This window comes from Tursiops truncatus, chromosome 2 (assembly GCF_011762595.2).
Source record: "Tursiops truncatus isolate mTurTru1 chromosome 2, mTurTru1.mat.Y, whole genome shotgun sequence".
Classification (NCBI taxonomy): domain Eukaryota; kingdom Metazoa; phylum Chordata; class Mammalia; order Artiodactyla; family Delphinidae; genus Tursiops; species Tursiops truncatus.
In genome coordinates, this window is record NC_047035.1 from 145,457,339 (window position 1) to 145,484,741 (window position 27,403).

The window sequence follows — 27,403 nt, forward strand, 5'->3', positions numbered from 1 at the left end:
TTGCCAAAAATGAGGTCAGCTGGTTTTCAAATTTTAGAATCTATGTATAGACAAGCATGAGAGCTGAAATACAAAGGCAAAGGCCCAGGTGACAGCAGTTGGGAGGTAAAGGGACAGGTGAGGGAGGCTGGACTTCCTCTCTCACCCAAGAGATCCTGTCCTAAGACAGTGCACCACGTTAGAGAAGTTTAAATTCACGATTTAAAGTCATAAAATCATCACGAGAAGAAATATAAATTATAAACAAGAGAAAACATGAGGTCAGAGCAGGGGACCCATAGAGACAGTCGAGGTCCATACATCCCTGTGGCCACCAGACACGTGAACAGGTAGTGAAAGTCAGAGTGACCAGAGAAACACAGGTCAAGGATCATTTTACACTCATCTCACTGGGAACAATCTTTGAACTCTGACAATGCTCAGAGCTGGAGAGAGCAAGGATCTGTAAGATCAAGACACAGGAGGATTGAGTGGGGAGGGAGGGAGAATGTAAACAGAGGGATTGCTCTGAAAAAGAGTTGAGCGTTACCTGACAGCATTGACCATCCACACACCTTATGCCCAGGGTCTGACTCTTGGGTTTATAACCCAGAAAAAAACTCTTGAACATGTGCACCAGAAATGAGAATGAGAATGTTCACAACAGCAACAACCGGCAAACGGCTCAAATGTCCATCCATGGGGAGCAGGTGATGTTGTCACAGCACAGTCAAAATGTGTAATTACAGCACTCACACAACACGAAGGAACTTTAACAAAATACTATTAAGTGGAAAAAGGTTAGTCCAAAAAGATGAAATACAGAGTGGTACTCTTTTTAAAAAGGTAAAAACAACCAAAGTAAAAACATACTTTTCAGCATATATAGATACAGTAAGATTATATAAAAAGGAAAGTGAGGGAATTAGATAAGATTCAGGCAGTGCGTTAAACTGAGTGGGGAGAAGCAGGGGGTTAAATGGGTCCTATTGTGAAGGACCCATTTTGACTGCAGTGGTGGGTTTTATAAGTACTTCTTATGTTTCTAAAAATAATAACGAATTTAATAAGGTTGGCCAGGCATGCAATGGTGAGAGAGTGTGTATGAATAAAAGGATTAGGGTTGGACCCATTTTGTATGCTTGAAGTCCACTTTAATTTTAAAAATAATATATCAAAAAGAGCAATGTAAGCATATGATTTACATTCATGCAGGCAACAAGCAAAGGAACTAAAACCTGACCCTGAGAACCAGAAATAGGACTGGGGCTGCAAGAATAAGGCGAGAAACTTTGACTTTCCATTTTATGCTCTTCAGTATTTAGGATGCCACCGTAGTGCTTTTCAATCATAGTAAATATATCTAATCCCTTACACGTGGAAGACTCTAAGGGCTGTGTGTGGCGTGGCTATGCCCTTGGTGGCAGAGTCCTTGGACCAGTCAGTGCCCAGAGGAGGATGCGATTTCCCCAGGCTTCACACACTGCTGCTCTAACACCGCAAAACCCAAGGAGCACGAGATAAAGGCCAACTGTTGATAAGAATTAAAAACAGAAATAAAATTCATGAATGTTGATCTGGCACCTAGGTCTGTCTTGAGCCGCAAGAACCTCAGTGCACATATCCTTTCAAATTTCCGGATATTACAAAACGTCCTGACTGAGTGAGATGTCAACCGGAAGTAGCTACCCTGCCCCGTGAGAGGGTCAACGGGAGTTGGCGCAAAATGACCAAAGTGAGCTCTGCCACCTAATTCTACCTGAGGCTTCAGTTACCATCTGCCCTGCCTTCCCCATGGGATGTTACGAACAAGGTCAAAGGAGACAAAGATGCTGACAGCCATGTGGATAGCAGAGCAGCACAGGCTGGGGGCTGGAGGTCTGACATCACGGGGTCAGCGGGCTGGTGTCTCCTGAGGCCTCGCCCCTTGCCTTGCAGACGGCTGTCCTCTCCATGTCCTCCGATGGTCTCCCTCTGTATGTGTGTCCTAATCTCTTCTTCTCTTAAGGACACCAGTCAGATTACATGAAGGCTGACTCTGATGATCTCGTTCTTCCTTAATTATCTCCTTAAAGACCCTATCTGGAAATTCAGTCCTGTTCTGAATGTATGGGGTGTTATGCTTTCAACATATGAACTTTTACAGGGATACAACTCAGCCCATAACACTGTATAAATGCTGTATGACTGTGATTTTTATGATTTCATGTGTGGTAACTATACCAGCAGGTTGAGACACATATACGTTCGTGTGTGTGTGTATCTATGTCTGCACACACACATAAAACATTCTCTTCCTACCTCCCCACAGAAATTAATTTCTAAGGTCCTGTTTCATGCCACATAATACTGACCTTGAACTCAATAGATTTCCAAGGAATTTCTACCTTGCAGACAGTTTGGATTTGTGGCTATAACACTCCTTAAAAGCCATTGTTCTCATTTCTGTTGGTGTGTCTAATTCCCTGAGAAGGTATCATAACACTATGGGATTATTTTATGCCACAATTTTTTTATTGTGGTAAAATTTACACACAGTGAAATTCACAGACCACAGGAATACAAGTATGTATAAGGTTTGACAGATACATACACCCTGTAACTAACATCCCGATCAAGACAGGAGCGTTTCTGCCACCCCAGGAAGTTCTCCTGTGCCCTTCCCAGTTTTACCCTCATAGGCAACCACTGTTGCTGGGATTTCTACCACCATCGATGAGCTTTGCCTGTTTTTGAACTTCCTACAATGAAATCATAAAACATCCTAGTTCTGGGCTTCCCTGGTGGCGCAGTAGTTGAGAGTCTGCCTGCCGATGCAGGGGACACGGGTTCGTGTCCCGGTCCGGGAAGATCCCACATGCTGCGGAGCGGCTGGGCCTGTGAGCCATGGCTGCTGAGCCTATGCGTCCGGAGCTTGTGCTCCACAACGGGAGAGGCCACAACAGTGAGAGGCCCGCGTACCGCAAAAAAAACCCCAAACAAACACTCTAGTTCTTAAAAACTGATTTCTGAACACATCTTCCCCCACCGCATTATATTCCCCCACTATATTCCCCTATATATTCATTATATTCCCCCACTATAATTGTTATAGCTGTGACGTAATTTCCTTTTCTTGTTTTAACACCTGGTGCAGCTAACATGCATGTCACTTCGCACAGAGTACTATATGTACTGAGAACACTTTTACCCTGCCTACAACAGAATATTATGCATTAATCATAAAATTTTCTGAAGTAACCTCAAGTTACCGTTTCATCTATATAATCATACCACCACTTTCGAACATTAACATGTTGAAAAAGATCACCCCCAAGTTTCCAAGTCTGACTGGAGAAAAGTACAAGACTGGGACGAGTGGTGTCACCATAAATATCCAGTTTCCAAAAAATAACTCAGCTGCCATTTTTCACATCCCTGTTCCCCAGCCACACCAAGTCACCCAGGCCTGTCACTATGGGGCAGGGCGGCCCTGGACACAAGGGCTCTCCCTGCCTGCTCCCCTCCACCATCCTCAGAGCCCCCATCACTGCTCCCTACCCCCCATCTTCCTGAACCCCACACCCCTCTCCTCCAGGGTCGGCTCCATCCCTTCCCACGTCCCTCAGCCTCTCTGCTGCGCCCTTCCACCCATCAGCACACAGACCGTCTCCCCATCCAAAAAACTAACCTTCCCCTGGTTCCTCAAATAATTAAACACAGGATTACCATATGACCCAGCAACTCCACTCCTAGGTATATACCCAAGGGCAGTGGAAGCAGGGTCTTGAAAAGGTATTCATCCACCCATGTCCCTTGCAGCATTATCCATCATAGCTAAACTGTGGATGCATCCCAAGTGTCCATCGATGGACAAATGGATAAACAAAATGTGGTCTATCCATACCGCAGAATATTATTCAGCCTTAAAAAGGAAGGGAACACTGACACCTGCTACAGCGTGGATGAATCGTAAGGACATTATCCCCAGTGAAATAAGTGAGACACAAAAGGACAAACATTAAATGAGTCCACTTATATGAGGCCCCTAGAACAGTCAAATTCCAAGAGACAGAAAGTAAAACGGTAGTTGCCGGGGGCTGGGGGGAGGGGAGAATGGAGAGTTAGTGTTTAACAGGTGCAGAGCGTCTGTTTGGGACGATGAAAAGAGTGCTGTGGGTGCATGCTGGTGGCCCACACTAAGTGACTCATAACCCAACTGCCCAAGCCAACGGACCACTCTCAGAAATCAGTAGAATTTGACGCTGTTTAGCCAGTTCCACAGCTGCAAACCCACTGCTGCCTTGGCTCTTCCCCGCGATCCCTGAGAGACAGTTGTGTGTGGGTGTGTGGGTGTGAACACACTTTATAAATAAGGCACGCATTTATGAATACACACGTGTGTATCCCATGCTCGCACAGCTGTTTGTGGGCCACCTGCTCCCACTGCCAGGCACCGTGCCGGTCAGTGTTCACAAGAGACCATCTCATCGAGTCCCCCAAATCATCCTATGTTGCTTCCTGACTGTCTGCCACCATCTCCAGTGATTCTTCCTTGCTTTCTTTCCTGGCAGTGTCACATGATGGTCCCTCGGGGTTCTGTCCCTCGCTAGCTTCCCAGGAGAGCAGGGGAGCTCAGGCACCCTCTTGGCCCCCTGCTCTTTCTGTGGCAATGGCTCCGAGGCTTCCTCTCCAGCCTGGGCCTCTGCTGAGCTCTGGACACTCCCACCATGTGCTCATCCCACTTACACATGGATCCCCCCCGGACTCTCAAACTCGACACAGACAACACCAACACCATTCCCTCTCCAACATCTGTGTTCCTCGTTCTAAAAACCTCTCTTGTCTCACAGTTGTTCATTTGACTCAAAATCTCAGTGGTTTATAGGAATAACAACCCATTTCCCACCTCCCGATCAGTCCCCGGGGATTGCAGTGGCTCAGGTTCACGCTGTCCTCCCTCCAGGACGAGGCTGGGGGAGTGGCCACTCCCGCCGTGTGGTTCATCACTAAACGAGGACAAGAGAGGGTGAGCCAGGCGCTGGCTCCCGGGGCTCCCGCTCAGAAATGATGGAGCCTCATCCTCGGGGACCGGCCACCCTTACCCCTCTGGAAAGAGCCCTCGGCTCCCTCAGGCACAAGATGCTCTGCATTTTCTCCACAGTGAAGCCTCCAGCACATCTATGGGAAGACAGGACCCAGCCAGAAGTCCCTGGGTCAGATCATTTTTGCCTCAAATTCCATTCATTCACTCGTATTTATTGAGAACCAAGCAGCAGTGTTGAAGGGGCCAGGGGCACACCAAGGAAAAAGACAAAGATCCCTGCCCTCAGGGAGCACACAGCTGGGCAGGAAGCGACAAAGCAATGGACCTGATAAATAAGTTATATGGTATGTCAGGAGCTACAGGGAAAGCAGGGAAGAGCTGAGTGAGGTGAGAGGGATCAGGACACCCACGGCGCAGGGGACGGGGCACACAGAGCTCAGTAGACGGTGAATGTCACACTGTAGAGATTGCTGTCCATGGAAATACATTAGACTTAGAAACAGCTACTGACACACGAGGTCATCAAGATACAGATTTTATCTTTTCATCTCAACCTTGACAACCTGGGATAATGGAAGCGCTCACGGCAAGAAAAAACTCCCCATCTGGGTCCTGATGGAAGCGTTTGCACCTGGTGATCACCCCATCTCCCCAGTGCGGATCCACTGTCAAGAAAGGGGCAGGGGGCTTCCCAGGTGGCACAGTGGTTGAGAGTCCGCCTACCGATGCAGGGAACGCGGGTTCATGCCCTGGTCCAGGAAGATCCCACATGCCGCAGAGCGGCTGGGCCCGTGAGCCATGGCCGCTGAGCCTGCGTGTCCGGAGCCTGTGCTCCGCAACGGGAGGGGCCACAGCAGTGAGAGGCCTGCGTACCACAAAAAAAAAAAAGAAGAAAGGGGCAGGATGCGTTCAGAATAGGATGCATCCATGTCTCCAGGTAAACCTTATATAAATCAGACAAACCCTGTGAACGTTGGCGTGGGGAGATGACTGTCCAAACCAGGTACGCGGGGCCCCCCTGGGGCATTGGGTAAAGGCCAGTAGCTGCCCCAACAAGTCCCCCACTAACCTGGAAGGTTGTGCTCTACCAGCTGTGAAAAACAACCCCTGGAACCCAGCCCTGATTAGAATGTTTCTTCTTGAAAAAATCGTATTTCATTTGTAATATCAAAGACAGGGAACTCTGGGCCACAGTCAGCAGCGGGCTCTTCTTGAGAGAACTGGTTCTTCTCAGCAGTTTGTCCTGATTTTCAGCAAAACAGGCCCCGGTGGCCACACAGGTGTGCACTCACAGGACGGCACAGTCAGGGCAGCAGCCTGGGTCCAGGCCAGACAGAAACCACGGGTGGTGACCAACCCCCTCTCCCCAGCAGCCCTTTCAAACCAGGGCAGCATCTGGGAGGAGACACACCTCGCGTTCTCATCCACTTAGGAACAGAGTGTAGACATAGGTCCTGGCAACTGGGAGGCCCCACCGCACTTCTGGGCCTAAAGGGGGCAGAGGTTCTGGTGGCCTTTACAGCTGTCGCTGTTTCCACGGTCATCCCTCAGGGGCAGCTGCTCACCAGCCCCCCTGTGCTACACAGGTCAGAGCGAAGGGGTCCCCGGCAGCCACTGTCGTGGGCATCCTGCAGACACGGCCGAGGCCACCAGTGCACACAGGGGAGCCGAGGTTCTGACCAGCTCTCCCCCGGACCAAGACCTTCTCCCTGTGCTGGGGTCTCGAGCATGCCCACCGCATTCCCAAACACCAGAAACGCAGGGAAGAAGCTCTGCCCTGGGAATGAGTGAGTTAGGAAGAACCAAGGAGCAGGACCAAGTCGACATCTGTTAGACCCTCAAAGCAGCCTCGGGGGGCTTCCCTGGTGGCGCAGTGGTTGAGGGTCTGCCTGCCAATGCAGGGGACACGGGTTCGGGCCCTGGTCTGGGAGGATCCCACATGCCGCGGAGCAACTGGGCCCATGAGCCACAATTACTGAGCCTGCGCGTCGGGAGCCTGTGCTCCGCAGAGAACAGGAGAGGCAGCGATAGTGAGAGGCCCGCGCACCGCGATGAAGAGTGGCCCCCACTTGCCGCAACTAGAGAAGGCCCTCGCACAGAAGCGAGGACCCAACACAGCCATAAATAAATTAATTAATTAAAAAAAACCCAAAACAGCCTCAGGGCAAGGCCACGGCTCTGATGGGTGTTCCTCACTCAATGACAGCAGGATGACCAGGTGTGGAATGCATGACCTAACGCCAACCCGAGTGAAGACGACTAGAGAGGCAACACATCTCTGAAAAGAGGACACGTGGTCCTGTACTGACCACTCCTAGGCCAAGACCTTGACTCTAGAGAAGGGAGGGACCGTAGCACCAACAAGGTTGAAGTACGGATGTGCTGGACCTCTAAGACCATGGAAGACAAAGCTGTGGACCGATGCTGACCCCCCGCCCCCGCCTCTATCCTCACAGAGGACCCATCTGCTTGGGAGCCAATGCGTCCAACAAGCACTGCTTTCCCAGACCACCAGACCACCTTCGCCTGGGGTGGCTGTGTGACCCCGTTCTGGCTAAAGAGATGCATGTGGAAGTCTGCTATGCGGCACTTTGAAGACTTTTTCTTCCCTGAAACAGGTGCTTTCTGTTTCCAGGTCTCGCTGCCCAGCAGACAGACATATGATGGGGATAGGAGGTCACGCTGCTGTAACCCTGAGACCAGAAGCGTGGGGCAGAGCCCAATGCTGAAAGTGGCAGGCAGAGAGAGGAAGAGCCTGGGTCCCCAGTGGCTCCATGAGATGGGGAGAGGGTAGGATCAGCCTTTTCTTTACAGTTCATATTGTTTCACTTCCGTCCTCCTTCTCTATGGCTGCTGTGACAAATTACTGCAAAGTCAGCAGCTCAAAGCTACACAAATTTGTCATCTTACAGTTCTGTAGGTTAGAAGCCAGACACGGGTCTCACTAGGCCGAAATCAAGGTGCCAGTAGGGCTGCGTCCTTTTTGGAGGCTCTGGGATGAATCCATTCCCTGGCCTTTTCCAGCTTCTTCCCACACTCCTTGGCTCACAGCCCCTTCCTCCATCCGCAAAGCCAGCTGTGTGGTCTCTCTCTGACCCCTCACCGTAGCCACATCTCCTTCCAGCTCTCCTCTTCTGTCTCCCTCTTCCACTTAGAAGGACGCTGGGCTCAGCCAGATAAGGCCGGGCAATCTGTCTTCTCAAGGTCAGCTGATTAGCAACTTTAACTCCATCCACACCCCCTTTGTCGCATAACCTGAAAGGTCCCCAGGATTAAGATGTGCACGCCTGTCGGGGGTGGTGGTGGTGGTGGTTATTATTCTGCCAACCACAAATTCTTACAATAAGCATAAACTCCTTCTGTAACTGGAAACACAAGTCAAATAATTTAAAATTATTTTTTAGGTTCCACAGATCAGTGGAAACATACAGAATTTGTCTGACTTATTTCACTTAGCACAATACCCTCCATATCCATCCATGTTGTTACAAATGGCAAAACTTCATTCTTTTTTATGGCTGAGTAGTATTCCATTGTAGGTACATACCACATCTTCTTTATCCATTCCTCTGTCGTTGGACATTTAGGTTGCTTCCATGTCCTGGCTGCTGTAAATAGTGCTGCAATGAACATTGGGGTGAATATGTCCTTTCAAATTATGGGTTTTCTTTGGATACATGTCCCGGAGTGGGACTGCTGAATCATATGGCAACTCTATTTTTAGTTTTTCAAGGAACCTCCATACTGTTTTCCATCGTGGCTGCACCAAGTTACATTCCCACCAACAGTGCACGAGGGTTCCCTTTTCTCCACATCCTTGTCAACACTGGTTATTTCTTGCCTTTTTGACAATAGCCGTTCTGTTAGGTGTGAGGTGATATCTCATTGTTGGGACCATGATCCAACAAATTAGAAAAGTAATCCAACTTTTGAAGCACATTGAATCAAGTAAGCCATCGAAGATTTCCACAGAGAAAAGAAGCCGTTCTGTGGCTGGATGAGGCTAAAACACATCTAAGCACCTGTGCTACCCAGCAGATGTGCCTCCCCCTCGCCAGACGCATGGTGAGGGGAGTTCTGAGCAGCACACGGCTTCATGATCTACCAGGCTGAGGTCCCCTCACTACCACCCACTTCCCATTTCATCCAAAAAGTATCCAGGGGGCTTTCCTGGTGGCTCAGTGGTTAAGAACCCACCTGCCAATGCAGGGGACACGGGTTCGAGCCCTGGTCCCAGAAGATCCCACATGCTGCGGAGCAACTAAGCCCGGGCGCCACAACTACTGAGCATGTGCCCTAGAGCACGCGAGCCACAACTACTGAAGCCCGCGCACCTAAAGCCCGTGCTCAGCAACAAGACAAGCCACCACGATGAGAAGCCCGCGCACCACAACAAAGAGTAGCCCCCGCTCGCCACAACTAGAGAAAGCCCACATGCAGCAACGAAGACCCAATGCGGCCAAAAAATAAATTAAAAAAAAAAAAAAAAAACTTATCCAGGTTCTTGAATAACTTTTTAGTTTCTTAAAAATAAGGCTAATGTAACTTCCAATTATTTAATTTTTCCATTTAATAAATATAGTAACAAGGTCCTTTCCTTTCTTTCTTTTATTGAGTTATAGTTGACCTACAATATTATACATTTCAGGTGTACAAAAACACGGAACACTTCACGAATTTTCATCTCATCCTTGCACAGAAGCCATGCTAATTAATAATCTCAGTATCGTTCCAATTTTGGTACAGGTGCTGCTGAAGTGATCACAAGACGCTTTTCTTTCTAATTTTAAGCTACCAGGTGTGCTTGTAAAAACACTGGCCTGCAGGTGGATCGTTCTTCTGTCTGGACACAAGCCCTCCTTAAAACAGCACAAAGGGAGGAAAAGACATCCCTCGTGAACAGCGGGGGCTTGCAGACGTGAAGTGAAGATACACAGTGGACATTCAGGAGTCCCTGTGGCTGGCACCCGTCAGCCCTTCAGCCCTGACGTAGGGATGCTCCTGATACGGAATTCACCTCCTTCAGGAACCTCAGAATCGGTACCTGGGCACCAAGCAGGGCAGCTCTGACTGCCTGCTGTGGAAAGTCGGTCTGGGTCACAAAGTCCACTCTGTACTGTACCCTAAATGGCATTAGTGACTCTTTCCGCCAGTGCCCTGGCATTGGGCATTGATACAACCAACGTAATCATATGCGTGACGCTCATGGGTAGGCAGAGAAACCATCAACAAATGAAAGGGTTCATCTCAAGAACCAAAAGAATGCAGAGCTCTATCTTTTCGAAGCAGTAATGAAACAGTTCACATGCAAGCTTCTGAAAACTCTTTCCCATGATACATTTTACGTTGCCTCAGTAAAGCTGAAAATGAGACGGCTCAACAGGAAGATCAGAGTTAATCTCGCTTTCTCCATCTGCTTCTCTAGGTAACTCACACTATTTGAAATTAGCTTTGGAAAAAGTAATCTGAAAACATCTTTGAAAATAGAAGATACACAAATACAACGTGGGTTTTCCAGAGATGATGACCTAGGGACACTTAACTCCAAGAACACCATCCCCTTGTCCTCCCCCACCCCCAAGGCCCCTGAGGCCAGCTGCAGACTGCACCCTCCCTGCTGGTCAGTAAAGGAGAGCCCGGCCTCCAGGAGCCCAAGGCAGCAGACCCTCCGAGCCACCCCCAAACGTGTGCACCTGGTCTCTGATTCTGAGGCTCCCTAGAGAGAACAACACACCTGCTGGAAATTTTGCGGAAATACTCCTTCATTTAAAAACAAACACTGTTCATTTAGGAAATGGCTCAAAAGAGATGAGAGGATGTTATTACGGTCACTGCAGGATGGGCCAGATGAGAACGAGAACCGGACATTAAAGCGTAGTTGCCGAACTGGGCTTTTCCTTTCATCTAGGAAACTGATCTACCCCAACCAGAGGGGTCTGACTGAAGATGAGAAAGGAAAACACTGAGGTCCGGGGAAGCAGGGCAGCCTTCGCACAGGTCTGGAGTCCCTTGTGACATCTGAACGAGGATCAGAGGGGCAGGCAGCAGGTTGCAACGGCCTCCACGAAGGGACACATGTGAGCAGAGGCCCTGGGGAGGCCCGAGAGGGTGGCCCACCTCTGGGGACATGGAAGACTGCAGCACTGGCTGGACATGGGAGAAGCGGGGAAGGAGACTGACCGGTGAGATGCACACAAACACCGACAGCTCTCTACGTTCATGACATGCTGAACGTGGGTAATGACCCCTTATTTATTCTGTAGAACAGACACTCAGCAGCATAAGTTACCAGTATGTCACTCATCCTCAAGGACCACTAAAGCACAGAAGATGAAAAATGACGAAAACTTTACTATTAGAGAAGAAAACAGATCTCATGCCCATAGCTACACTTTGAACCCATTACCAAAATGATGTGCTGACTTCAGACTCAAGACCTTTATTTACTATTTTTACCATCCTCAAAGATTCTGTATCACTTTATGGTTTAAGTAGCCAAACACTTTGTAGATTATTACACATAAGGAGGAGAGTTCTTCATTTTTTTTTTTTTTTTTTTTTTTTTCAGTACACGGGCATCCCCCTGTTGTGGCCTGTCCCGTTGCGGAGCACAGGCTCCAGACGCGCAGGCTCAGCGGCCATGGCTCAGGGGCCCAGCCACTCCACGGCACGTGGGATCTTCCCGGACCGGGGCACGAACCCACGTCCCCTGCATCGGCAGGCGGACTCTCAACCACCACGCCACCAGGGAAGCCCTAAAAAGCGTTTCTTGAAAAAAACAGGTAAGTTCTAGAATGTGAAATGCCTGTTTTTTTATATTGTTACCTTGGCTCCTTTGAAATGCGTATTTTCTAGCTTCATCTTGTAGACTTTCCGGCAGAGACAACTCTCAAATAACTCCCTGAACCCAGACTGGAAGGGTTTAATACACATTTCATTTACACCAACTCACACACATGTAGTGGCTTAAGGCTGTCGCTGGCTGTTTGCTTTTCAGCAGCCCTGAGTCAGGAGCTGATGGACCCACACTGCCCCAACGCCCACTTCCACGCAGGCAGTATGGGCATGCGGGTGGCGGGAAACCCCAGGCGGCAGGGATTTTGAGCAACAAGTAACCAGAAAAGGTAACCCAAGACCCTCAGCTGCCAGGAGCCTTGGAAACCCCAGGGAGGGGCCCTCCTGCCACCCTGTGACACAACCAACTTTGGCTAAGAAGACGCTGAACCTGGAACACAGATGACCTTTGTGCTCTAACATTTCATTTTTCTAAGTGGACTCTGACATCAGGGTCCCTCATGCTGCACCAAACGAAAGTCCTACCTGCCTGGGCTTCAGAAAGCAGATCCTAAGAAGGGAGGAGATCCTGCTGCTGCTCAGAGGGCGTCTGTCCATCCTCCAGACGTGGGCGCCACTCCCCAAGCTCCCCACCTCCTCTTCTTTCCTTAAACACTTCACTACCGGGAGCTATCACCTCTCAACTATAGAACCATTTCGTTCATCTAAAGGAATGTATTTAAGGGGTGCCTCACATAACAGTCAAAGACAAACCCCCAAAGCAAGCAGGGGGTAAGACGATGGGGCAGTCATGCCCCATGAGAAGTGAAGGCAGCTGGAAGTGGGAGCGGCAGGAAGGGCGGGGGGGGGGGGCAGGAAGGGTACGAAGGACCTAAAGCCAGGGGCCGGGTCAGGCTGGAGGAGCAGCAGGAAAAGTGAGCAGAAATGGGTGGAACAGCCGAGAGGGGCCAAAAGGAAATCAACTGGAGGACAAAGACCCAAACAATGAGCCGACAGGAAAGGAACCAGGCCCCACCCCCCTTCCTCCCACCCTTGTGACAGTCAGCAGGGGTACTGCCCACACACAACAGAAGGATGGGATCAGAAATATCCCGGGGTTTTTTGTTTGTTTGTTTGCTTTTATTTTTATTTTTTGCGGTACGCGGGCCTCTCACTGTTGTGGCCTCTCCCGTTGTGGAGCACAGGCTCCGGACGCGCAGGCTCAGCGGCCATGGCTCACGGGCCCAGCCGCTCCACGGCATGTGGGATCTTCCCGGACCGGGCCATGAACCCGCGTCCCCTGCATCGGCAGGCGGACTCTCAACCACTGCGCCACCAGGGAAGCCCTATCCCGGGTTTTAAATGCAAGGTCAATGCTACACTAGGGGACCCCTGAAAAGACAGCCATGGTCACCAGCTGTCACCAGACAGGACAATGCAGGGACAGAAAACTTAGCAACGTCCCCAAAGGCAGAGGTCACAGTGCTTTCATGTCCAGCTGACACTCTCATAACTGTGTCCTCAGAGTGGGGGTGGGCATGGAGGGGTCACTGCAGTTCAAGTCTATTCACAAACCTCCTCTGTCTTCGGAGGGACTAAAAACACACATTGACCTAACTGAGAGGTTAACCATGGGTGTCTGGCCCTGACTTCAAAACACAGGGAACACTCAGTCCTGCTGAGTGGAATCTTTGCAAGGGTCCATGGACTCCACCTCTGGGAAGCAGACACCCAGGGAGGGGACTAGTGGCTCTGTCCCAGGGCCACACAGAAGGGACAGGCCTTGGCCGATGCTCCAGGCCGCCTCTGTGTCCAGTTTTGACAGTAATACATCCTCCAGGAAGGACGTGGCGAAAGCACAGAAAAGGATAAAGGAAATAATATCCATCACCCCCTGGAGATAACCACTGCTCACATTTTGACCTGGTTGCATTCAGGCGTTTTTTTTCCTGCACACATACATTGTGCAAAATTGGAATTCTACTGTAGCAGGAATCTTGTTGTGTTTGTTTAACATAACGTGAGGATTCCCCCAGGCCACTGAATATTCTTTGAAAATACGCTTTTAATGGCCATATAATTTAGAAATGACTACTGTAACCATTCTGCTATTGCTAGAGATTCAGGTGGCTTCCAATTTCCAACTAAGATAAATAAAGCCACAGTGAGTATCTTCACACATACATTTTATTGATATCCCTGATTTTAGTATAAACCCTTCAAAAGAGGAGGACTGAGTCAAAGGGTATAAACATTTGTTTCCCACAGGATTACACCCATTGACATTGCCTCCAGTGGGTATGAGAGTATCTATCCTCCTATATGCTGGCCCACACTGAGGATAAATATTTGAAAGACCTTTCACCAGTTTGGTGGAAAAGAAAAGAAGGAAGGAAGGAAGGGAGGGAGGAAGGGAAGGAGAAGTGTTTTAATTTGCATTTCTCTGATTACTTATGGGGTTCATCACTTTTCTGTTTATTTACCTTTCATATTTCTTCAGGGACATGCCGACTAGAGTTTGTTGCAGACTTTTTCCATCTGATGGTAATGTGTTCCTATTGATTTATGGCTGCTTTTAGTATAATAAGGATGGATTGGCAGGTAGACAGTGTTATGTCCTGACTTGCCGATTCTGGTGATACACACAGGATGCTAATGCACTTGCGGTCAGCTGTTTCAATCTTTCCCTTATTATGTCTTCCACCAAGTAGAGTGTCATGGTCCTTCAGCTGGGAATCCAACCCCAGCTCCCCCACTGTGTGTCCCTCTCTTTGCCTCAATTTCCTTGATTGCAAAAGGAAGAGAATGAGAGTGCATTCACTACATGAGGTCAGTACGTGGCAGACAATCTGGTAGCTGGCCCTGAACGACCCGCCTCCTGGTGTTCACAGGGAACCCCTTCAGGTCCAGCCTGAGGAGTGCCCAGGGGCCTGCCCACAGCCGCCGAGTGAGCTCGGAACCCAGGTCCCCCTGCTCTCCCCGGGCAGCACCTCGAGATGACGCAGCCCCGGCTGACACCTTCGCTGCACCCTGGGAGACCCTGACCTGAGGACCCGGACAAGCCGTGCCCGGATTCTGACCCACAGAAACTGTGATGTACGAGCGTTGGTTGTTTTCAGCTGCTAAGTCTAGGGGTGGTTTTTTATGCAGCAGGAGATAACTAACACATGATACACGGAAAGTACTCAGAAGAGTGCCTGTGGCAGATTGCAAAAGAGTCTAGCGCACGGCCACTCCTCCCGTGAAAAGATGGAGTCCTTCTCCCCGCCTGGAGCTGGGCTTGACTGGTAACTTGCTTGGACCAAGAAAGCAGAGGCACAGGTGAGGCAGAGACCTGAAAGGCACCTGCATACCAGGGCTTGCCCTCTTGCTACTCTCAGAACCTACCACCACCCTGCGAAGGAGCCCCCCCCCTGCAGGGCTGAGACCACATGGCCAAGTGACCCCTGATGTGCCCCCAGCTGACAACCAGCCCCACTAGACGTGCAGGAGGCCATCCCTGCAGACCCCTGAGCGGGCCCAACCAGAGAGCCACCCGGCTACACCCAGCACACATTCCCAACCCAACTCACGGGCTGAATGAGCTGCTACTGGGAAGTTCCAGGGTGGTGTGTCATGCAGCACTCGCTGACTGACAGAGCTGCCATTCTCATTACCACTACTGTTATTCTCTTGGGATCAATTATGCGGCCACTCATATTTCTTAGCAGTGCATTTATGCTTTTACTTTTTACGTTATCCACTGGAAACTTACTGTGGTGTATGATGCTAGGTTTCATATATTAGAATCTAGAGGATTGTAGGATATCATTTCCATTCATCACTTCTATTTGTATACTAGCAAACCTTGAACCAATACCATATGAGCTCTGTTTTAATTTGGGCCAGGATATTATTATATGCTCTTCTGCTGGGGCACGCCAGGACAAACTCTCATTAATCCAACTGCAGGGAAGGTGTCAGAGAAGAACAGGGATATGAATCTAGGACCAGCAGGTGGAAGAGGTGCAGACAGTTGCCGTTACCTGAGGGAGGACCCCAAGGCACTGTCCTCTGAAATCAACACTAAACCCATTCCAAGTCTCTCCATCAGTCAGTGGTCAAACCCCACAAGCTCTCTCCACGGGCAACACCAGGCACTGTAGGGGGATGGGCAGGGTGCAGGCAGAGACGGCACAAGGCCTGCTCTCCATGCTCACAGCCTTATGGGGGGACAATCCCACACAAAACCTCTGCAGATCGTATTTCAAATACACACAAACACAAACTAACACAATATAAGCAACGTAATGGCTAAGGGGAGCTTAGGAGTCCCTGAGGTCAATCATGGAAGACTTCCTGGAGGAGGGTTTTCAGATTTTGAGGCATAGGATTTAGCAAAGAGAGGGTGTGTGCAAAGGCAGCAAGCAGGAAGGAATAACTCATGTACAGTGAGCAGATTTCTATGGTTAGAGCAGAAAGTCTGAACAGATACACTAAGAAGTGAGTTTGATGAAGAGATAAGCATCAACTTGATTGGGGGATCATTCAACGTTACGTCTTCAAAACAAGTAAGCAAACAATGTTTTGTTAGGTAACATGGGAAGAGACTATAGGTGGAGCACTGACCCCTCTGCTATTGAAACAGTCTGTCATGGACACAGCATCCCCAAACCACTCCAAGACCTGCCTTCTCCAGAACTCTTAGGAAGTGGCAAGAGAGGGATCTCAAAGGGCAGAAGGTGTCACAGTGCAACTCCCAGAAGCAGAGATGCAAGAGGCCAGCACGCCTGGCTGTCCATGTCCAGTCACTGATTCTCAGCGGAGGGCAGCCGTGGGTAGGCTAAGAAACTGACTTCTTGGCTTCTTTACATTGTGGTGAATATCAGCTCTGATCCTAAAAGTTTAGAAATTAAAACGTGAAAATGAGTGGAGCCCTGATCTACAGGACCTGCTCACGGCCCTGAGGTTAGTAAGGGCACAAACCCTTCCCCGGTCTTTCATCCCTGGCAGACCTCCCACCCTGGGAAGCAGCTGTACCATTCAAGACAGTGGCCCCGGCCCCGAGGCTTTGCGGGAAATCTTCACCAGAACTGATTCAGGCACTCGGGGCAGAGGCGCCAAAGGGGTCAGAGCGCGCCCTGAGCCCTGATGAATGCCCGTCCTGTGGGTGCTGACACCAGGGCCCAATTCTGCTGCCGTGGGCTTCACTGCGCCTGCTCTTACGTATCCCTGTGACTGTACTCAGGGGTTAGGCGCAGAGGTTGTTCTGGCCAAGCTCCCCTCCTCTCTTCGTGTCCCCAAGGACCCTCGTCCCCTCCCCACCAATCAGCAAGAGGCTGTTGGGCGTCGCCCACACAGGTACACCTGAGAGATGCCCCAGGGGCTCCTCAGAACCCAGATCTGCAGTCTGACCTTGTTTCCCACCAACGTGGACCACACAAACCCTGAACTCCATGCAGTAAGTTGGCGGCCAGACGGGAACCTCTCGCCCGTAACCTGTGGGTGGGGTGGTGGCTTCCCCACACTTGAAGGAAGGGGGTGTCTGGTCTCAGCCCCAAAGTGTAGGCCCTGAGCCCGGAGTCGGAGCTGCGGGCACCACAGAGCAGGACAGCAATCTGAGCCCACCCAAGCCTCTGCCCAGCCTTGGAGGCGTCCCCAGGAGTGAGCCAAGGTCATGGTCACCCCTCCTCTGGACCCCAGGTCTGCCCAACTTCTCCCAGTGCCGTAATGTTTAAATGATCAGAGCTAGGAATACACTTTCATATAAAAAGGGCAAACTCCCTACTGAGGGTGACAACTATGTAATACAATGTTTTCTCTGCCTCATACTCTTGTTCACTTTGTCTTGATTCCTAAGGAAGGCACCCCTTTTCTTTCATGCAGCAGTATGTTTTTTTCTCAGACGCCACAGTACTTCTTCTCAGTTTGCTCTTCCTCAAACAAAGAGCCTCGTCCAGACCCGCGCTTACTATACCCAGAGTTGTGGATTTTCAAAGATGTCTGCACTTACACTTTCCCAGGTGCAGGGCCAGGGCACCCATGGCCTCTGTCTCTGGTACATTCGATCGACAGGGGTCCCAAGAAACTGCCGTCTCCATCACTCGCTGTGCGGTGCACAGCCAGCCTCCACCCACAGCTGTTCTTCTGGCCAACCCAGCCCTGGTTCTTCTGGCCAACCCAGGAGTTTGCTCAGCATGTAAGCTCGAAACAAACTAGAATGATGGGGAGGGAGGGACATGCTACGCTGGGGTGACAGCCCCATAAAATTGTTGCTGCAACATTCCCTAGGCAAGAACAGTGAGCCCCCATCATCCTCCCAGAGGCCAGGCGTGCTGTGCCAGGAGTGAAGGGAGCTGGGCAGGACCGCCGGCCTCATTAGGTACTCTTCACTGTTACTCTAAGCAACAGTCATTTCTTAAGTTTTCATAGGTACCGTATGTTAATCAAACTAGAAGTCATACATCAGGGTATGTGAGGATTATCATGATGACCAAGGACTTATCACCCCGAAAAGAATGGCGTTCAGACCGGTTAAGGGAGGTGGGTGGAGTGGCGAGGCCAGGAGGTGGTGAAGCCAGGGTCCCACGGAGACTTAGCTTTCCCGAGTGACTCACCCCCGCACCTGTGCAGCAAGGCTCTCGGCCCAGGAAGGTGACGGGCCCCCTGCCCTCGCTCTGTGCTGGGGAGTCCAACCTTTGTGCGGCGTCTTCTGTTAACACAATTCTCAATTCAGTCCCTGGATTGGCACAAATGCCATCAGAGCCACGTTAATATGTGACCAGCCTTCATCAAAAGTTGTAAAGTGATCTACTTTCCAATCTTAAGTATAAATACCTGAAGACAATGGCTTCAGACTAACCATTCAATTCCAAAAAATAGGAAACCATCCACGTGTCAGTTGCAATTCTTAAATTAGCATGTCTAACTAGAGTCAAGTCATTGACATATTTGAGATATTTAGCAATTACCAAAAGACTGTCAGGCTTCTTCTAAGCTAAAACCTCTACACACTCACTGGAAAACTACAGACGCTGGCTGACCACCAGGTGAGGAGCGAACGTCCAAGCCACCAGCCTCACTTTCTCAATTAATAAGCACTTGGTGGTGAATAACACCTAGAAGTTAAGTCTTCTTAGGAGCCCTAAACTGACAAGAAATAAAGCTACTCAGCTTTTCAACTATTTTCTGATCTCCTTCTAGCTTTCATTTAATGGAAAAACTTGTCAAGTTACAACTTTATGTGCCTCGCTCTATAGCATTTATTTTCTACAAATGGGATTTTCTCAAGACAATAACTATACTGACAACACTAGGCTGACTGCAAGAAATGTGTTTTTACCTATTTTCATGAATGTTGGACATGCCTGATGCTGTCCTATTTTGTAAATTTACTGCCTTGTATTGTCACAGAAAACCCCGCTGACTATCCTTTATTTCCCATTGTATAAATGCCAACTTTTATTTAATTCAACTGTCACATAAGTTTGTTAGCCAAATATAGTAGTTGAGACTGTGCTCCAAGTCAAGGCTTATACCAGTATCAAAAAACTCAGAAAACATGAGTTGGTTCCCCACCACCAATTTTTTTAAAATTAATTTATTTATTTTTGGCTGCGTTGGGTCTTCGTTGCTGCGTGCGGGCTTTCTCTAGTTGCGGTGAGCGGGGGCTATTCTTTGTTTCGGTGCACGGGCTTCTCATTGCAGTGGCTTCTCTTGTTGCGGAGCACGGTTTCTAGGCATGCGGGCTTCAGTAGTTGTGGCACACGGTCTCAGTAGCTGTGGCTTGCGGGCTCTAGAGCGCAGGCTCAGTAGTTGTGGTGCACGGGCTTACTTGCTCCTCAGCATGTGGGATCTTCCCAGACCAGGGCTCAAACCCATGTCCTCTGTGTTGGCAGGAGGATTCCTAACCACTGCACCGCCAGGGAAGTCCCCCCCGCCCAAAATTTTTGATGATCCAAAAGTATACCAATATTTTACCCCAAATGAACTAATTATTCATTTGCTGGGGTTTTTTTAAATTGTAGTAAAGTACATAGAACACAAAATGTACCATCTTAATCATTTTTAGGTTACAGTTCAGGGGCATTAAGTCCATTCACATTACAATCTCCAGAATGCTTTTCATCTTGTAAAACTGAAACTCTGTCTCCTTTAAAGAACAACTTCCCATCCCCTCCCCCTCCACCACCCCCCCCACAGCCCCTGGCAGCCACCAGTGTGGCTTTCTGTGTCTGAATTCGACTCCTCTAGGTACTTCGTGTAAATGGAATTGTACAGTATTTACCCATTTGTGATTGGTTTATTTCAGTTAGCACAACGTCCTCAAGGTTCATCCAAGCTGGAACATGTGCCAGAATTCCCTTCCTTTTTAAAGGCTGAATAGTATTCCATTGTTTGTAAAGACCGCATTTTGTTTACCCATTCATCTGCTGATGGACACTTGGGTTGCTTCCACCGTTTGTTATTGTGAATAATGCTGCTATGAACATGGGTGTGCAAATAAATATCTCTTCGAGTCTCTGCTTTCAATTCTTTTGGGTGTATACTCAGAATTGGAATCGCCGGCTCATATGGTAATTCTGTAATATTTTAAGGCGCCCATGCTGTTTTTCATTTGGTATTCTTAATAATACAACTGGATAGAGGGCAAGTGATGGCCAAGTGACTAGTGTACTCAGTGAGTTCTTGGGACCACTAAGAGTTCCATCACTACCTTTTTAGCAAAGCAACCCTTTTCTTTGGGGTGTGACCCCTTGTGTCCCAAATGCAGGCAGGCATTGGGCAAATGGTGGCTGCAGGCTATCATGGTAAAAAAGAAATTCCAACCCATTAGAACCCTTCACAATAAAACAGATACAGGATTCTAATAGATGTATAGTTTCTAATCTTCTTTGATAGTTTTTTAAAATAATGAAGCGTAGAAAATTCTGGTTAAAAGTGATAACTTGACCTTCTCCATCTCTATTCTGCCCCAAAACCTCACAGGCACAGAGCCCCAGGGACAGGAGGTGGGGAAGTGTGACCCTGGGTAAGAGGATCCAACACATGTTTAAAGCCTAAACACAGACACGAGAGGGTGAGCTGGCAGCTGTGGGGGGGTGGGAGGGGTAGCTGGAGGCACGGGCTGACCCCTTGCAGAGTTCAGGAGGCTATGGGGTCTGAGTCACCAGGAATCTGGGAGGCAGGCTTCAGGGTGCCCACCAGGCTGAGGGCATGTGTAGAAATAGGGATGTGTCCTTGAGCACCCAGGGCTGAGAGGAAGGCTGGGCGCAGGGACTGACCTTCAGCAGGCTGGAGGAGGCTGCTTGGGGGATGGGAGTGTTCCAAAACAGGGTTGTGGTGCTGGTCACCCACCTGCATTATTTACGAAAAATCATTGAGATGGACACTTACAATGAATCAATGGTGTAACCTGTAAATCGTATCTGAATCAAACTTTAAAATAGATCGATAACCACAAAGATATACATGATCAAAACACTGAGACACCATCGACTGACAAATTTTAGATTTTTTTTCCTGCTACCCAGTGAACAATGAGTCAGAAAACAAGACAAAGTTGGTTATAAAGATGAAGAAATGATAACTGTACCTGATCTAGCAATCCCACTTCTGGGTATATACCCCAAGGAATTGAAAGCAGGGACTTGAAAAGATATTTGAACACCCACGTTTATAGCAGCATTTTATTCACAACAGCTGAAGGCCAGAAACAACCCAAGTGTCCATCAACAGATGAATGGATAAGCCAAGTATGGTCTATGCATACAACGGAATATTTTTCAGCCTTAAAGAGGAAGGAAATGCTGACATGTGCTACAGCGTGGATGAACCTGCGGGACACCATGTTGAGTGAAACACACCAGTCACAGAAGAACTAATACTGTTTGATCCCATTTCTTTGAGGTCCCCGGAGCAATCAAATTCATAGAGATGGAAAGTCCAATGGTGGTTCCCAGGGACTGGAGGGAGGGGAGAATGGGATGTGAGTGTTTAATGGGTGCAGGGTGTCAGTTCTGCAAGATGAGAAAGGCCTGGAAAGATAATGGCTGCACAGCAATGTGAATGTAGTGTTTTTTAATTGTTATTATTTTTATTGGCGTATGGTTGCTTTACAATGTTGTGTTAGCCTCCACTGCACAACAAAATGAATCAGCCATATACATACAGGTATTCCCTCCCATTTAGGTCACCACAGTGCATTACATAGAGTTCCCTGTGCTATACAGTAGGTTCCCATCAGTTGTCTATTTTATGCAGATGGAGAGATATACCAATTTCCTGGATTGGAAGAATCAATATTGTGAAAATGACTCTACTACCCAAAGCAATCTACAGATTCAGTGCATTCCCTATCAAATTACCAATGGCATTTTTCACAGAACTAAAACAAAAAATTTCACAATTTGTATGGAAACACAAAAGACCCCGAATAGCCAAAGCAGTCTTGAGAAAGAAAAACGGAGCTGGAGGAGTCAGGGCCCCTGACTTCAGACTGTACTACAAAGCTACAGTAATCAAGACAGTATGGGATTGGCATAAAAACAGAAATATAGATCAGTCAATGTAGTTTTTTAAAAAATTTTTCTTGAGGTATAGCTGATTTACAAAGTTGTGTTAACTTCTGCTGTACAGCAAAGTGATTGTTTTATATATTATGTGTATATATATACACTTTTTCATATTGTTTTCCATTATGGTTTATCACAGGATATTGAATATAGTTCCCCGTGCTATACAGTAGGACCTTGTTGTTCATCCATCCTATATGTAATAGTTTGCATCTGCTAATTCCAAACTCCCAGTCCTTCCCTCCCCTACCTCCCTCCCCCTTGGCAACCAGAAGTCTGTCCTCTATGTCTGTGAGTCTGTTTCTGTTTCGTAGATAAGTTCCTTTGTGTAGTGTTTTAGATTCCACAGGTAAGTGATATCATATAGTATTTGTCTTACTCTGACTTACTTCACTTAGTATAATCATATCCAACAATATCCAACAATCAATCCAACAATCATATCCAAAATCCAAAGTATAATCAATTCCAACAATGTGAATGTACTTAACGCCACTGAGCTGTGCACTTAAAAATGGTTAAGATGGTGAATTTCATGTTAAAGATACTTTACCACAGTAAAAAATAATAACAAATGTCATTTTTTCCCATAAAACTGGAATAAAAGCAAACGAGGAAAAGACCTGAAGCGGTTCGCTGGGGCTGGGGTGTGCATGCCCACGGGTGGGAGGGGCAGCTGTTTTCATTATCAGCCTGTCAACACTGTTTGACTTGAACTCTGTTGTGCACTAGACGGATTTTTTAATATTAATTTAAAAACATAACGGGGAGCAGCGGAAATGAAAAGCAAAGCAAACTGAGGAAGCTGCACGCCAATAAGCCCGGTGTCAATCACGGGCGGAGGAGAGGGGATTATCCAAGCAGAAGGCTCCTGTGTACTCAGGAAGAAGCACCAGGCCAGACCCATCTTGCTTTGCCTTTTAATAAGGTCAAGAGATTGGGGGATCAGAGGAATGCTAAGGAGATAAGGGTCTTTATTTCAGCAAGATGTTAACACGTGGCCGGAGCAGCCCCCCACTGACTGCATGGCCTTGGAGAGATGTAGGCGGGGGTCCCGGGCCCCGAGTAAAGCCCTGGCCTGGCCTGGATAGTGGACAGGAACAGGTTCAAGAACATGGGGGATACGACATCAGCCTGCGCTCTGAAGGGCCGCACCCCAAACCAAGATGAGATCATCTCAACAGTCTAGAATGCTAACTTTTAAAGCGAACAGAGGAACTCAGCAGTGTTGCAAATGCTCCGCATTTTGATACCAAAATTCGTTAAAATGCCACGAGCAGCAGACCACCGACAAAGGAAGAAAGCGTGGGGTTCTGGGTGGCCACCAGTTCCCCCGAAGGCAGCGGGCTAGGCAGCTGGCAGCTGCCCATACCACAGCGGAAACAGTCACCGGCTGTCACCCCGCCCTGCCATGTCCAGGAGGATAAGACATCCAGAAAGCGCCAGACGAAAAGCGGGTGACAAGCCTCTGCATGTGCAAGGAGAACAAAAAGCCTTGCCGGGAACGGGGTGCAGAAGTGGTTTCTCCACTTGAAGGATCTGACGTGGAAAGGGGAGTAAGGAATGTTCCCAGCTGTGCAGGAAGAAGCAGGAAAGGAGAGTCACTGCAAAGTCAGATTTGGGTCAGTCAGCTCGGCCTGACCACGGGGCTCCCCATCACTGGCTCCAGGAGACGAGGTACTCCCAAATCAGAAATATCCCGGATGGTACCCTGCGTGCTGCAGACGGGTGATTTAACGGAGCTACAAAAACCTAATATCCCACAACGTAAGAATAACGGCAGCAATAAAAGGAAACACTGACATTTATTCGGTTTTTACCACAGCCAGGCAATGCTGAGTACACGCTCGTTGCATCCTCACTCTGTAATTCTCTGATATCTCCATTTTATGATCCATTATAAATATCATCAACAAACTAAAAAGAAATGAAGATATTTGGTACAATCATGAGTTCTTCAGGATGATAGTCATATCTAAATGATTTTTAAATTCTTTAAATTTAAAAGGAAAATTTTATCCGTTTAAAACAAAAACGAATTGCCTAATACTAACACCTAATTAGTATTAACACCAAACAGCCTTCCGCTTTTAGAGACATCAGTGGTACACCTAACAATTTTCAGAGTCAGAAAGTTCTCATGGAAGTAGGTGTTTCCTTTGTTTGTTTGTTTGTGACGTGGGATCTGAGATCATTGACACTAGATTAGGCCGGGCCTGGATGTGCCCGATGTTGATGAAACGCTAGGTCCATCCATTTATCCAACAAATATTTACCGAGTGTCAGGTGCTGTTCTACGTGCTGGAGAGTCGGCTGTAAACGAGACAGATGCGGGTGGTCACCAAGAAACTAGGAGAAACAGGTACTAAAGATGCAGGAGGAAACAGACAAGACAGCTCACAGAGTGAAGAATGCAATGCAGGGGGCAGGGCAGCAGCTGAGGGCTCCTTTAGGCTGGGTGCTGGGGAAGGGGAGCTCTGAGAAGGAGGTGGGGGATTGGTGACACCACTGGAGGGATGCACGGGTCGGCTGTATAGGTTCTGGAGCTACTGAGAGGGGAGAGGGAGATTCTTCCGACAAGTGGGAAGAAATCTGGCTTGAGGGTCAGGAAAATCAACATGAGCTGAGTGGGGAAAAGTCTCCCATGACCACAGGGCACGCTGAGAGTTTATGCAGGGTAGTGAGGAGGCTGGTTTATGTCTCTGCTGCTGGGCATAGAAGTGTGCAGAAGGGCAGGAAATACAGTGAAAGGAATAGCAAGGAAGGTGCAAAGGATGGAGAGGGGCGGGGGCAGCAGGGTGTGTCTGGCAGGCAGAGCCGAGGGGCGGAGTGAAGGAAAAGGAGGAATCAAGATGCCTCATAGGACACTGATTGATTTGCCTATATTGAAGAATCCTCCCATTCCTGGGATAAACCCCACTTGATCATGATGTATGACCCTTTAATGTGCTGTTGGATTCTGTTGCTAGTGTTTTGTTGAGGATTTTTGCATCTATGTTCATCAGTGATGTTGGCCTGTAGTTTTCGTTTTCTGTGACATCTTTCTCTGGTTTTGGTATCAGGGTGATGGTGGATGTGATTACACCATATTAACAAACTGAAGGAGAAAAACCATATGATAATCTCAATAGATGCAGAGAAAGCTTTCGACAAAATTCAACACCCATTTATAAAAACTCTCCAGAAAGTAGGCATAGAGGGAACCTACCTCAACATAATTAAGGCCATATATGACAAACCCACAGCCAACATTGATCTCAATGGTGAAAAACTGAAACCATTTCCTCTAAGATCAGGAACAAGACAAGGTTGCCTGCTCTCACCACTATTATTCAACATAGTTTTGGAAGTTGTAGCCATGGCAATCAGAGAAGAAAAAGAAATAAAAGGAATCCAAATCAGAAAAGAAGAAGTAAAACTGTCACTGTTTGCAGATGACATGATACTATACACAGAGAATCCTAAAGATGCTACCAGAAAACCACTAGAGCTAATCAATGAATTTGGTAAAGTAGCAGGATACAAAATTAATGCACAGAAATCTCTGGCATTCCTATACACTAACGTTGAAAAATCTGAAAGAGATTAAGGAAACACTTCCATTTACCACTGCAACAAAAAGAATAAAATACCTAGGGATAAACCTACCTAAGGAGACAAAAGACCTGTATGCAGAAAACTATAACACACTGATGAAAGAAATTAAAGATGATACAAACACAGATGGAGAGATATACCATGTTCTTGGATTGGTAGAATCAACACTGTAAAAATGACTCTACTACCCAAAGCAATCTACAGATTCAATGCAATCCCTATCAAACTACCAATGGCATTTTTCACAGAACTAGAACAAAAAATTTCACAACTTGTATGGAAATACAAAAGACTCAGAATAGTCAAAGCAATCTTGAGAAAGAAAAACAAAGCTGGAGGAATTAGGCTCCTGGACTTCAGACTATACTACAAAGCTACAGTAGTCAAGACAGTATGGTACTGGCACAAAAACAGAAAGATAGATCAATGGAACAGGATAGAAAGCCCAGAGATAAACCCACACACATATGGTCACCTTATCTTTGATAAAGGAGGCAGGAATATACAATGGAGAAAAGACAGCCTCTTCAACAAATGGTGCTGGGAAAACTGGACAGCTGCATGTAAAAGAATGAAATTAGAATACTCCCTAACACCATACACAAAACTAAACTCAAAATGGATTAAAGACCTAAATGTAAGGACAGACACTATCAAACTCTTAGAGGAAAACATAGGCAGAACACTCTATGACATAAATCACAGCAAGATCCTTTTTGACCCACCTCCTAGAGAAATGGAAATAAAAACAAAAATAAACAAATGGGACCTAATGAAACTTAAAAGCTTTTGCACAGCAAGGGAAACCATAAACAATACAAAAGGACAACCCTCAGAATGGGAGAAAATATTTACAAATGAAGCAACAAAGGATTAATCTCCAAAATTTACAAGCAGCTCATGCAGCTCAATGTCAAAAAACAAACAACCCAATGCAAAAATGGGCAGAAGACCTAAATAAATATTTCTCCAAAGAAGATATACATATTGCCAAGTAACACATGAAAGGATGCTCAACGTCACTAATCATTAGAGAAATGCAAATCAAAACTACAATGAGGTATCACCTCACACAGGTCAGAATGGCCATCATCAAAAAATCTACAAACAATAAGTGCTGGAGAGGGTGTGGAGAAAAGGGACCCCTCCTGCACTGTTGGTGGGAATGTAAATTGTTACAGCCACTATGGAGAACTGTATGGAGGTTCCTTAAAAAACTAAAAATAGAACTACCACATGAGCTAGCAATCCCACTACTGGGCATATACCCTGAGAAAACCATAATTCAAAAAGAGTCATGTACCACAATGTTCACTGCAGCACTACTTACAATAGCGAGGACACGGAAGCAACCTAAGTGTCTGTCGACGGATGAAAGGATAAAGAAGATGTGGCACATATATACAATGGACTATTACTCAGCCATAAAAAGAAACGAAATTGAGTTATCTGTAGTGAGGTGGATGGACCTAGA

At 47.6% G+C, this 27,403-nt stretch overlaps 1 protein-coding gene and 1 non-coding gene across 3 annotated transcripts in view; both read right to left on the reverse strand.

The window, feature by feature from the left end:
* ENTREP2 (endosomal transmembrane epsin interactor 2) overlaps positions 1–27,403 on the reverse strand; it is a 358,647-nt gene that overhangs the window by 223,199 nt on the left and 108,045 nt on the right. The window lies entirely within an intron of this gene.
* LOC117311285 (U6 spliceosomal RNA) lies at positions 9,660–9,770 on the reverse strand. The gene has a single exon (XR_004525506.1). It is a non-coding gene; the product is annotated as a U6 spliceosomal RNA (small nuclear RNA).